This window comes from Sceloporus undulatus, chromosome 4, assembly GCF_019175285.1.
Source record: "Sceloporus undulatus isolate JIND9_A2432 ecotype Alabama chromosome 4, SceUnd_v1.1, whole genome shotgun sequence".
Taxonomy (NCBI): domain Eukaryota; kingdom Metazoa; phylum Chordata; class Lepidosauria; order Squamata; family Phrynosomatidae; genus Sceloporus; species Sceloporus undulatus.
The window spans coordinates 39,371,714-39,385,748 of NC_056525.1; the positions used below are offsets into that span (position 1 = coordinate 39,371,714).

Consider the following 14,035-nt stretch of genomic DNA (forward strand, 5'->3'; position numbering starts at 1 on the left):
GTCAATTGGTACCAAGCACTCCTGGCCATCGCATCCACTTGAGATGATAACTGTAGAGATGGATCCAGAAGTGCTCCCAAACTGCGAACTTCATCTTTTGGGGGAAGTGTGACCCTGTCCAGGACTGGTTGACAAATCTCCATCTCTGGACTTGGAAAACCTATCACGAGCACCTCCATTTTCTCTGGATTCGGCTTGAGTTTGTTTTCCATCATCCAGCCCATTACCGATCCAGGGCAGGCATCCAGAGGAGAGATGCCATCCTTAGTCACTGAAGCAGTCGGAGACATAGAGATACTTCAATCCTCAGAAATGTGTACAAAATTATCATGTTTAGGTACTACAAAAACATACAGGAGAGATTTTAGGAGAGCAGATTGGACCAGTGGATGGGGAAGTCTAGCAAATGACCCTCAGCTTTATTATTTCTCCTTCAGGTCCATCCACCACCACCCTCTTTTTTTGGGAAGTAATCCCTGGGCTTTTTATTATTTGTGTGTCTGAATATAAGCATGGGATCTTTTTGGCAGTGTTATTACATTTCACAATTTATCTTCATGTGTTTCATATTTTAAAATATTTTACAATATGACAGACTGTCCAGATCTATGGGATAGGGCAGCAAATATACATACCCATAATGGAAAACAACATTCTACTAAGCAAGAGAAGCCTGTCATTTTTTTTTTAAAAAAAGTACAGAATTTTGTGCAATAAACTTTCATAATTAATAATAATTTGTTTTATTTATATACCGCTATTCCAAAGATCATAGCAGTGAACAGCAAGTAAGCTAATTTGCCCCCAACAGTCTGGGTACTCATTTTAGCGACCTCGGAAGGATGCAAGCCTGCTCTTGAACTCGCAACCTTGTGGTTTTGAGTGAATGGCTGCAGTACAGGCATTTAACCACTGCGCCACCAGGGCTTCAAGGATTAGGGCTGCGCCACCAGGGCTCATGGATTAGAGACCCCACTGCCAGATAGATGAAAAGGGTGTCCTCCACCGTCAGATAGAGATACTTAGATGTACGCACAGCAGGTCAGAAGCATGCAATGTAAGAGTTATTATGCTGGTTCATTTTTTACATAATGCTGAAGCATAGCTTAGCAATGTGTTATGTGAATGGTTGAAATGGAGGTTTATCATTATATTCAAAAGGAGCAAACTTGTTTTTGATAGTGGTTTTATTAACAAGACACAATCCTGGGGAGGAGATTGTGTATGACAGGTGTAGCTACAATGACATAGTGTATATATTAATGTATAAGTTTAGACATTTTATTCAAAAAATTGACCCCCAAAACTTCAGTCAATGTATCCACAGGTCAATGTAAGTACTGTACTTTAACTCTTATTTTAAAAGGAACCATGCCTTCGTGAAAAGCAAGAGCATAATCTGTCCTGGAAGCATTGACACCCCCTTCCCATTCTCTCATCCATCCAGCCTTTAGGATGAGCACAAACAGTTGTGCCTGCTGGAATTTTGTAAGTTGTTGGCATTGTTTTCCTTGCTTCATCCTTAAGATTCTTTGCCATATACTCCCTAGGTTTTACCCTTGACTTATCCACGAGTCATATCAAAATCCATAATTTTGGCCCCAAAAACCTACCCTCAACGTATACATATGGTCAACTTATAGTTGAGTATGTATGGTAAGTAGGTTCTTTTAATTATCCAACCTGCCAACCCCCCGAAAATCCACCTTAGAAGCCACAGACTTACACCAAGCAAAGAAGCTCTATTGTACTTGCAAATGAAGTGTTGTTGTTTTCAAAACTATTCTAGGAGCTATTTTAAAAGAGAAGCCCCAAGTGTTGATTTTAGTTATCCATTTAATGTTTTAAAAGTGTTTTTGCCTATTGTACATTGCTGTGGGGGCCCTTGGTGGGTCAAGAGGCAATAAATAAATGCCTTAATTAAACAAATAAATATACCAGAGAGGGGACCAGCCAAGGGCTAGTCTACATGCAAGTGTACTATGTGAATTGGTGCACATTTTTGCACATTCACATTGGCAGTTAATTGACTTTATTTTTCCATGCAAATTTGCATCTATTTTCATAGATCCACCCCTCTTCTGCCAAAAATGCACAACCACCTGAATGTATGCAAAGCAGACAGATGGTCACACGTGCGATAATGTGGGTCTCAGCTGAACAGCCAGTAAAAATGGCAAAACTTTTTTTTCCACAGAGTTTAAGGAGTTTTTCAGCACCTCCCAAGCTCAAATTGTTTTGAACTGCATGTGTCTGGATCAAATTCTCTTCAATTGGAACGAGGAGTATTTTAAATGTGTAAACTAGCCCTTATTCTCACAAGGGAGAGAATTTCATATTCTAGGAGCAGCCACTGGGAAGGCTATCTCTTGTGTCCCCACTACATATGTCTATGATGCTGGTTGGACTGAGAGAAAGCCTTTCTCTAAGGACTTTCAAACTTGGAGATGAAGCATTTCACACAGTCCGGGCCTAGACTATTGGGCGACTACTTTGCTCCTCCTTGCTTTAAGCTTTTTTTAGTTTCCCCGTTTTCGATTTAACAATGATGAAAAACATAATTTTTGTTGTTGGCTTTTAATAAGTAATTACCATATATATATTCAACTATAAGTCAACCTCATGTATAAGTCGAGGGCAGGTTTTGAGGTCAAAATTATGGATTTTGATATGACTCGTGGATAGGTCGAGGGTAAAACTTAGGGGTATGTAACTAAGGTTCTAAGGGATTAAACAAAGGAAAAAATGTCAAAGAACGTACAAAATTCCAGGAGGCATAACTGTGTTCACCCTAAAGGCTGGATGGATGAGTGAGTAGAGAAAAATCAGTGCTTCCAGTAGAGATTATGCCCTTGCCTTTCACCAAGGAATGGTTCCTTTTTTAAATAAGACTTAAAGTGCAGTACTTACATTGACCTGTGGATAAACTGACTCAGTTTCTTTGGGCCAATTTTTGGACTTATGCATGAGTATATAGAGCATAACTCTTGTTATTTTTAATTTATTATATTAATGTTTTAAAAATAATGTTATGTATACTGCCTGGACATCCTTTATTATTGAATGATATTGAACTATATAAATAAAGTATAATAATAATAATAATAATAATAATAATAATAACTTATTGTTACATTCTAAATCGATGTTTTGTGACATTTCTATTCAAAACCAAAAGGTGTACAAGATAAGGACAGAAAAGCCCAGTTCCAATAGCAGAAAGAGATTTCTCATGATGAAGGCTATACAAGGAGATGAGGGTGAAAAATAGATTCTGATCTACTGATGAATCTCTGCATAATTAACAGTAGCAAGGATTTCTGATATGTAAAACAAAAACAGCAACAGCAGCAGCAGCAGCAGCAATAATAAATATCACCAGGAAATGAACCTATTCTAAACTGTACTACTGAACTGAATAAAGTATTACTGATAACTAGCAGAAAGAATGTGACTTCACTTTTGGTTCACAAGCCAAATTCCTAGTGTCAGAATTCTTTCATTCTTAGTGTTTATTTTGTACTAGGCTCCAGTGGGTAGATTTCAAGTTTCTAGGGAAAAAGCAGTGCACACCTCAGTAGCCCGATCTCTCCATCCCTGTGCTTAAAGCAATCATATCCATACTTATATGGGATTAAGTTTCATTAAACTCAATGGAAATTCAAAGCAGATAAGCATAGGATTGCCCTGTGTGTTAACTCAGCTTCTTCTTTTTGTATGCCTTCAGGTTGTTTCCAATTTATGGCGACTTTAAGGAGATTATTGCATTAGCTTCACTGCCGGGATAGACCTGGGATATAACTTTCTTAAGGCAGATTTTATTTCATTCACCCATTGCTGGGTAGTATGCAGCCCATATGCAATCTGGGCTTCTCTTGCAGCTTTTCAAGACTGGGATTTTCCCGTTCTTGAAAAGATGCAAGACAAGACCAGAGACACCCAGGTTGCATATGGGCTGAGTACTGCCTGGTGATGAGTGAATGCAATAAGTTTCACCTTATGAAAGTTACATCCCTGGTCTATCCCAGCGGCGACACTAATGCGATAATCTCCTAAGGCAAACCTATCATAGGGTTTTCCTGGCATGTTTCTTCAGATGGGGTTCACCATTGCCATCCTCTCAGGCTGAGAGAGTGTGACTTACCCAAGGTCACCTGGGTTTCTTCCCCATGATTAAGCAGGGATTCCAACCCTGCTCTCCAGAGTTCAATGTGCAGACCATTACACCATACTGGATATTATTATTATTATTATTATTATTATTATTATTATTATTATCTCAAGTTTTAACTCAACTACCTGTTGCAAATTTCTCCCTTGTTGCAATGCAAATGAGGGATGTGTTAATGGACAGCACTGAATAATTCTTTTTGTTTTTACTGAATATTCTGTATCTACACATGTAGGTAATTGGTCTGATGTTTATACTGAATGGCCCATATGGCCACTAAAAAAGACTGACTGAGCTAAAACTAGCTTGTAGGAACAGATTAAATAGCAATTTTAAATTAATTTCCTTCTTCTGTAATGAAAGTAGTACTATATTACTTTATGACTGTAAAGTAGTAAGGACTAACTTTACTCCTCACAACATTTTATTGTTACTTTGCTGAAAAAAATATAGTACTGTATGATTCAAGTGTAGGCTTGTGCTAAATCTTGTGCCACTGACTCAAGCTTTATTTTGGGTATTGAGGCAATGACAAAGTTGACAGGAGAGTGTGTTTTGTACCACTGCCAACATAATGTTGTATTATGTATCTCAAAAGTAACTAAAAGTGACTATTGGCTTTTTTAGAATATAAAATGTAAGAAAAGTTTGTTCTAAAATACTAACTATAGCGAGTCAACTACTTTTTGCCTCAGATCAATAACTGTAACTAATTAATTCTTAAAACTAACATTTCAAGCACTGGAAGAAATTCACCTTCAACTGAAGACTCCTTGAATTCAGTGGGATTTCAGCTTGTAGTCCTATATTAATTGATCTGAAAATAAATCTCATTGAACTGAATGGGATTTGCTGGAGTGAGCCTAAAATACGTTATTCTTTGAAAATGAAAATGATTCCCCTCCCAAAAAGCACAGTATTTATTTTTCATCAGTTTAATTTAGTACTGCAGTTAAGATCCTCCCTGAGTGTATTCTTGACCACCTTCATCCATTCTTTCATATATTTATTCCTATTCTACTATTAATTTTTCCTTGACAATTTTTAAAAAGGGGATATTTTTGTTTGTTTACTGAACTGAAAAGTGCAATTTGGAAAAAGGGATGGAAATATCTTTTACATTGCTCTTGGTAATGGCTTCAGCTTGCAAAATATTTTTAACAAGGTTAAAAACAATTAAACCCAGTAAATGAGTCGTTCTTGATTTCAGGGAGAGAAATCTGAATGTGTGAAACTATTCTTTTTCTCCAGTGAAATTTAACTACCCCTTAGATTTTAATGATGATTAACACTAGGGTTTTTTCTTTATTTGAAGAGAGTTGATTAATTTAACCTGAGGTAAGATTTATTTAAAATTGGGTGTTATTTTACACATATAATGCTGTAAAATAAATTTTACTGATGTAATTGTAAGAGCACTATTTGAGATTCCAAGTCACTTTCTTTTTCTTTCTTTTGTTTTAATTGAAATGAACATGATTGTGATAAAAATAAATTTCTGTCTATAACAATATGCTGTTTGTTGTTCTAATACCCCACAAATTGCGACATTTATCTATCAATGACACAGATGCAAAAAGAGCCAATGTTTACTTTATATGTCCATCAGTTTTCTATTTCTGCTATTTTTATTTCATATAATGATGGCTAGCATCCAGGTTACTGAGCAATTTTTTCATATAAGCCTTCCACATTCCTTTCTTATATTTGCCAGGACAAACAATCTCTCTTTTGAGGGGCAAAATGTCATTTTTCAATGAACATGTAATGTACTTTAATTTTCTTTAGCATCTTTCCTACGTCTTGGTAGCTTTATTTTCTACTTCCTATGAAGAAGTGCTAGGAAATAAGAAAGGGCAAAAATGGAGAGAAAGTTATTATTTTAAATAGGCGTGTTTTTATTGTTTAAAACTACAAAGAAATCATCTTTACCCCCTAAAGCAAAAGGAGCGTCTTTAAAGATTATTTTGAAGTGTTACATTTTTGTTCTGTTAACTGCCAAAGAGATGAAACTTGCACATTTATACAGTCTGGTGAACAAAAAGGTTCCTTCATTTTTAAAGTTAGTTCCCTCTATAAATGGAAGTATAAACAACAATAGTGCTAAATATAGGTTAAAAGATATTTTATCTATAGTAAACACTTACTGGTATGAAGATAAATGGAATTGCACCAAAAGCACCAGCAAAGACTGGAAAAAGTTGCTTTACTAGAGAAGAAAATTAATTTGATGAAGAAAAGAAAGGCACAAAACTATTTATGAAATAATGAAACTCAAACTACAGTATTGAATTATAGATGCAGACTTTGACTGAAATGGAAACCAAATTTAAATAAATTTAAAATGTTAATAATGCAGTGTGTGTGTGTATAGTTAAAAATATAAGAACTTCCAACTTGTCATTTCAGTTTGTTTTTAGTATTTCCAAAAACACCTCAGAATGAGTATCTTGTTAGACAAGGTTAACACAAAGTATAATTTTAAAACGAGTATATCATTTTTACATTTCTAAATATAAGAACAAGAAATAATGGCTGGAGAAGAAATCCTGGTTAATGTTGTCAATACTGAAACCTTCAGAGGGGAAAAATAAACTTAATAATAAATATATATAGACTCCACTTCAAAAACGCATAAAAATGCAGATATCAAAATTATGTAACGAAAAAGACACAGTTATTAAAAAAAATAACAAGCAAAGGACATGCAAAGCTAAAAGGAAAGGGTTTTTTTAAAAACAAAAAGGAGAAACAATAAAACTGGTAACCAGATTAATGAAACAAAATAATGACTGAAACATAATCAAAGGTAATAAAGATTTGCTTTAATTTTTTTTTAAAAAAATGGAACTAAATATTTCATTGCAAGGAAGATCTGAATCTTGGACTCAGCTTCTCAGTTTTGGAAAGCCAGTGCTTTTGTCTTAGATGGAAATATGTGTGTGTGTGTGAGAGAGAGAGAGAGAGAGGGAGGGAGGGAGAGAGAGATCAGAAATGCTTTATTTTAGACCTAAAATGTAATGTTTCTCTTTGATGGTTAGTGAAAATGCAGAAAAGGAATGACAGGTAGAGAAAATGGTGAATTTCATCCTACCTAGGTAGCAAGTGGCTACTGCATCACTACAACAAATCAGAGCAGCATTTCCTCTCTTGTCCTTCTCCTGGTCTGGGCTCTGTACAAAATACAGGCAATGCTCTTGGAGTTTTTTCAGTCCTCCCCTCCCCTAACACTGCTCTAAAGACTTCCTTTTGTATTCTCCAAACTCCTTGAAGAAAGCCACACAGAGTCTGTTGCAGTCTGTTCCATCTGTATACATGAGATGGCTTGTTTCTTCACCCAGTCATTTAATTTACTGCATATGGTCAGGTGCTTATATTTCCACCTAACTTTCTCACTCTGTTTTTCTGATGACATCTTAAATATACATAGATTTGAACTTTCGGCACCAAATAATTTCCAAAGAGAGCGTATCCTCAAGCTTGACTCTTGTGTCATTTTAAATCATGGGAAAACTCCAAGGGTGCACTTAGTTCCAGGGACCTTGTTAAGGACCAGTCCTGTCTGGTGCCTTGGCAGGAGACTCCCATGGGCTTAGACGGATACAATAAATATGAAAGGGTCACACAAAGTTGCTCTCTTGCTTGACTTTGAAGGGAAAGGATTAAGTTGGTAGTGGACTGAATTAGAAAATTACTGCCCTAAAAAAACTTCCAAAGGAATTCCATAGAAATAAGCTAATTATTTACCAAGCAAGGCAATGGATGCCTGTTCCCTGATCCATTTTAAGACTTAGCAGCACCAATGGTCTGAACTGGGTCATTGCAACCTGTCCCTGTGAGGGTGAGAAACCCATGGAACATGAGCTGCCCCTGTTCATCACTAAACTTTCCTCAAGTACTTCCAGATGAATCTAATACAATTGTTCTATTCCATTAATTGAAGTTTCAAAGGAGTCTAGACAACATTATTTCCATTCCGTGTTGTTTCTGAGATTGCTGGGGGCTTATCCATCTCCCCCTTTATTATGAATATCCTGATTTTCCCTGATACCATGCATTCCGTTTACCTTCCAACCATGTGATTATGCCACTACACCATCTTCTGATCCTGGGCTGTATCTGTAGGAATAGTTATGTATTATTCCTGGGAGGGCTCAACAGCAATAGCTGTCTCAATTTTTTAGGAGATTACCATGAAATGCCTCATCTATGGTAGTCATTCTGTGAGCCATCGTCATCAGCCATTCCTGATGTATCAGTGAGGAAGGCAGTATGTATAGGAAGGGAATTTCTAAGGTGGAAAGTTGCACAAGTTTACATATTTGTTCAGATGTTGTCCAAAAAGACATCCAATACCTCTTTGTGCAATACTTATCTTTGTACCTCCCAGTTGGAGAAGTGGATGGCACCACAGTACTTCCCCACAACTTCAGTGGCCAATGATTGGCTACAGGGTTTGCCAGGACAGGTCCCTCATGATATCATCCAGGTGGTCACTATCATCCTTCCCCAGGTTAGGTATGCCATTGCTGGACACTCAGGGTTACTATATTGGCAGAGTTTTACTCATCTAGAAGAATCTCAGTATGTGTTTTTATTTTAAAGTTTTAATGTGTGCTAGTAAGTGCTGATAACACTCAAGTCTACACATTTATTATTTGCAAAGCCTGGCCAAAACTGGACAATCCAACCCATGTTTATGTACTACAAGCAGTCACCGGATCTTTGCACTTCTTATCACCTCACTCATTTTCGGGTTACAATCACACTGCTGCACAGTATGGAGTATAATTGTTTCTAATAAGGGGAGATTGCCCACTTCTTCCATGGCTTGGGGTTGTGCATATCTGCACAATTATAATTCAGCTGCCACAACCTGGTTTTATGCCCACAGACCAATACAGTGCAATTACACCAAGGTATGAACATATTCTTTGTTACGTACTCTAAAGTATGACTGTTTTGGTGGGGATTGTGAAGCTACTCTTGAATTTTGTGAGAATGACAAAATGGTTATACAGATGTCAATTACCAAATGTATTCCAGTCATAGGGAGTCAGCACAGCGGAGTGGTTTGAGTGTTGGACTATGACTCTGCAGGCCAGGGTCTGAGTCCCATTTCGGCCATGAAACCCACTGGGTGACCTTGGGCAAGTCACGTGCTCTCGGCCTCAGGGAAGGCAATGGAAAACCTCCTCTGAACAAATCTTGCCAAGAAAACCATGGAAACCCCAAGCCTTAAGGTCATGTTAGCCTTGAGCATGCCTAAATTAATCTCTTCCCTTTGATATCAGAATTGCTATATGATCCTAATGTGGACACCATTATGTGGAAACGATCAGGTCACATCAGCTAGTTTAGGAGTCACCAAGAGGATTTATGTTCTAGACATATCAGAGAAGGTGAGGAAAACCCTGGTTAGGAAACAGTAGGATGTCTTTGGTCGGAGTAAACAACTCCATCTACCTGACACTCTAAGCTATCCTGTGGCAGAAATACACCCATTCATACCCTGTGTTACACCTTTGGAAGACCTGATTTCAAAGTGTAACTTACACACATCAAAGATTTGGACCATTTGGGCATATCAACTCTCTGGATTTTGCCCCAGGGAACAAATTTCCTATAAATTAGGAAACTTTTCCTTTGTTTAGTTGGATTAGGTTGGTTTTCAAGCAGAGATGCTGCCAGTTTGTACTTTGCTAAAATCTTCTTTTGCTCACCAAACTCCAGTGGCCTCAGGAGTGATTGAGTTCCCTTTTCCCAATCCTGGGATGTCATTGAGAGGAGCAGCATCCAAATAGGTGTCGTATCTCCATTGGAAAACCTTACTCTGTTCCAACCTAACACCTGTATTTCTTGTGTGTTTGCATGAGTGATTGTTAAGAGTGCGTGTTTGTTTTCCCTTTTAAATAAAATACAATTCAATGAGGATTTGCTTCTGTGGTTCTTCTTGCTTTCAATCTTGGTTTACATAGGAATGATACCAGGGGTGCATAACCCAGCTGATACTTCCAGTGAATATTTAATTCCCCAAGGGTGGGCTAATCTTAAGGTAGAGCTCTGGTCCTGATTTGAAGGCATACAACACATGCACACATACACACACATTCCAGTCATTCATACAACACCATGTCACTTTCTAAAAACTTAGTACAAGGAAGCATGTTCCCAGTCTGAATCAGGACTAGCAACCATGTATGGGTGTCATTTTAAAATTCATATATTTGTGCATAACACACACATTGGCCAGTGATTAAAAGAAGAAGAAAAGAAAGAGAAAAGAAGAAAGATCCTTCATTGAAACCTACCAAGCTTCTTTTTTCTTTTTGGTGAGGGATGTGGGGCTTTTAAATCCCTGTTCAACTAAACTAAGAACTAGAGGAAGACGAGGCTCAGATCTTCTCTCCTACTACAGTGTTTCTGATCCAGATAAGGGGTGCGTGCATTTACACTACAATTTAAATGTCAGAGATTACAAACTACACAGTATGTGTTTAATGCACCAAACCAACATTATTTTTAATTTCAGTTTTCCTTTTGAAAAGTCATCTTCAAGGCTGTATTATCTGTGATGTTTTAACTGATTCAATACTCTTCCAGCAGGCCTTTTCAGATTAGCCTCCCCTCCCCCGTCTACCCCTAGAACAATAGACGTCTCGCCTCCAGTTACCTTTAATTTGAGCTAATTTTTCTTTTTCTTTAATTAGTATTTTATATTGTGTTTATTTTGTATTGTTATTGTTTTTAGTGTATTACTTTTTATGATTGGGAGGGGGGGGTTGGGGTAGGGAATTAATTAGAAATGTGAATTTTACTATTGTTCTGTTTGTTGTAACCCTCCTCGATCCGCAGGGAGAGGTGGGCTATCAATAAAATATATTATTGTTATTATTATTTTCTTTTTAAATGTACAAACAATGGTAGAGTTACTTCACTTTCCCCAGAAAGTTGTGTTTTCTCTCTCTTATGCTGAGCACACACATATATCCAACTTAAATGAAAATCAGGGATCAAAAGTATAGCAACAGTCCCCTTCCCCCCTCCACATTCCATGAGAACATGATATTAAACTTTTGTTAGAAGTACGGCACTTGAGAATATGTTCTCTGAAGGATGAAATGTAATCGAGGGACTTTTTGATCATGTGAAAAGGCCACCAGCGCATCATAATTTCAGATACTGGAAGGTTAGCCTCTGATGTCAAAGTAGTTTGAACTTCTAATAATGATTTATGACTGCTAATGAAGAGAGTATGGAGGAGAGAGCCCAGAATCACTGAAGTTGAAGCACCATGAAATCTGCCTTTTGCTTTTGAGATGTAGTGTTATACCCTCAGGGAGCCAGGGAAGATCAAGGAACCTAAATCTTAATTCATGACTCATATCCAGGGCTAGTCATGTTAGCCATATAGCAAATTACAATAACACCCTAAATCCACAAATCAGTGATACCTTTATTGGCCCATCCAAAATGCATAAAATATATGTCACAAGCTTTCAAAGCGCCATCAACTTCTCATCTAATAGGATACTAGATCTCAGAGGAAGTACCTTTTTATTTTGCTAATGGAATTTAAATTCCCTGGACCATAAAATACTTTGTTTCCTAGTACCACATGGCTAAGGAGAAGGACTGGCTTGCCTATATAGATATCACTCCATACTCATATTACTACTACTACTACTACCATCTCCTCCTCCTCCTCGTGTGCAGCGGTTATAGCCTTAGCAAATCAAACTGTACTGTTTGAATTTATGAAATGTAAAATAATATTTACACCTTCATTTAATTATAATTGTAGAATAAACCGATGTTAGATGGAGGTGTAACATTGCATCCTAAGGAATATGGCAATTATTGGAACTGACTCCTCTGAATGGTGTGGGGTCTATTTTCTGAGAAAACTTGCACAGGATTCTGTGTCACCATGTGCTTCCATTTTCAATGCACTTCAGGACTGCCCCATTAAATAAAAGTAAAACTAGGCTGCTGCCATACTGCAGAATTTATGATGGTTTACACAGCTTTAACTGTCATGATTCCATCCTATGGAATCTTAGGATTTGTAGTTTATTGTGGCACCAGAGCTCTGTGACAGAAAAGGCTAATAGCTTACAAAACTACAAACCCCAGAATTCCATAGCATTGAGCCAGGGCAGTTAAAGCAGTGTCAAACTGTATTAATTCTGCAGTGTAGATGTAGCCTTGTTGCTGTTTATGGATATTATTACACTGCCCTTTCCCATCCTTTCTTCCTGAGCTAGGAGCTACTTCCTGATCTACTTTTAAGTAAACTTAAAAGTTTTAAATTTGATTTTAATTTAACACCTTTGTGCCCAGGCAGGAGGCATCCTGGACCCGATCATGGTATTCCATACCCGATACAGATTTCCCCCTTACTTTTTGAAAGAACTGGGTTTTCCCATTCTTTGCAAGGTGCAGGTGAAGTTTGTATTGAGTATGAGGTGCCATTATCAACTATGGAATGCCTCCTGCCATGACACTGAGGTGTGTGATAAAATCAGCATTTAAAAGTGTGCATCCCACACCTAGCTTCGGAGGAAAGGATGGGAAAAGGCAGTGCGATAATCTCCTATACTGAGAGGGAAGCCTTTATTTGTGCTGATGGAAACCTCCTTCCTGATGCAAATCTGAATTATGCCTGTGTGTGTCAGGACCACAGCAGGAGAGGAAAGAGTATAACTCATCCTGCTAACCCCCATGTTCCCAAAGCTACCTATGCCTATTCTTGCAGCTGTTCTTTATATTAAAAAACATGTATTGCAATTGTATGCATGTTGCAACCATGGGATGTTAGTTAACTCTGAGGAATCACAAATTGTAGTTTCAATTTGAAATATTTTCTGTATTATGAAGCTGATTGCCGTACTGAGTTGCTGTTTCCTTTATATCGGATCCTATTTTCTATGTTTTAAAAACGCTCTGTTTTTAAGAAAAGACACAGCAACATTAACCTTTTCACATTTGGAGTATATTCACAAAAATATCCATGGCCATTGTATTTACTTACAATTTTTGGCTAAATGTTTGCATTTTTTTGTTGCAAATTCCTCCAGGGGGATGGGAGGCATTTCCGTCACGTTTTGAGCTCACACATTTAGGCTTTTTAAAAAAACCAAAAAAAAACCCAAAGGATAATAGGAAGGTATTTCCTAACAGTGGGATAACTGTTAGTTGTTTGTGTACAGTACTTTCTTTCATTGGAAGTTTGTAAACACAGATTCAGATGCTTGAGCAGTCAATTTCTGAACGGCACAGTGGTGGTCTTCATGGTTCTTTCTTGCTCTGAAAAGATGATTCCTGGTATGTATGGAGCAAAAGCCAAGAATAAACTTGTGGGTTATCAGTCTGGCTTATAAAGAAAGACATACTTCAAGGTTTGTTTAGTTGACTGTGCTAACAAAAGGAACCAAGTGGCTGTTGTATGCACTGGCACACAGTTTGTTCACAGGCAGAATCATGGCTTACCATTTCATGCAAACATGGCCATTTGGGATGCCCTATTTATTCCCTTCTGCCATAACCAACATTAGCAAACAGGATTAAGGGCACATTTACTTTAATCGCTTTTGATTCTTCTGGATTCCACAGCTGGAAGGATATATGGAAACAATGTGTGGTATTAGTTTATCATAAGCACTACAAACCGGATCTGGCAGCCACAGAATGCGTGTTTCATTTGCCCCCTTTGTAGACAGCATGACCTTACCTCTCACAAAAATGCTAAACTTTAAGCTATATTTCTCCTTATGAATGTGGGTTTAAAATAAAATTTCCTGTCACCATCTCCTCTTTCGCTATTTATTATTTTGATTCATATCCTATCTTTCTACATGGTCC

The 14,035-nt window shown here is 37.4% G+C and overlaps 1 protein-coding gene across 3 annotated transcripts in view; it reads right to left on the reverse strand.

Annotated features, from left to right (window-relative positions):
• LOC121929698 (agouti signaling protein) overlaps nt 1–14,035 on the reverse strand; it is a 76,247-nt gene that overhangs the window by 39,593 nt on the left and 22,619 nt on the right. Inside the window, exon 1 of one of the 3 annotated variants that reach the window (XM_042465534.1) lies at nt 6,319–6,372. The exons of the other annotated variants lie outside the window; for them this stretch is intronic. The gene's annotated coding sequence lies outside the window, so the exon portion shown is untranslated. Of the gene's footprint in view, nt 1–6,318; nt 6,373–14,035 lie in introns of those variants that run through there. 3 annotated transcript variants of the gene reach the window in all.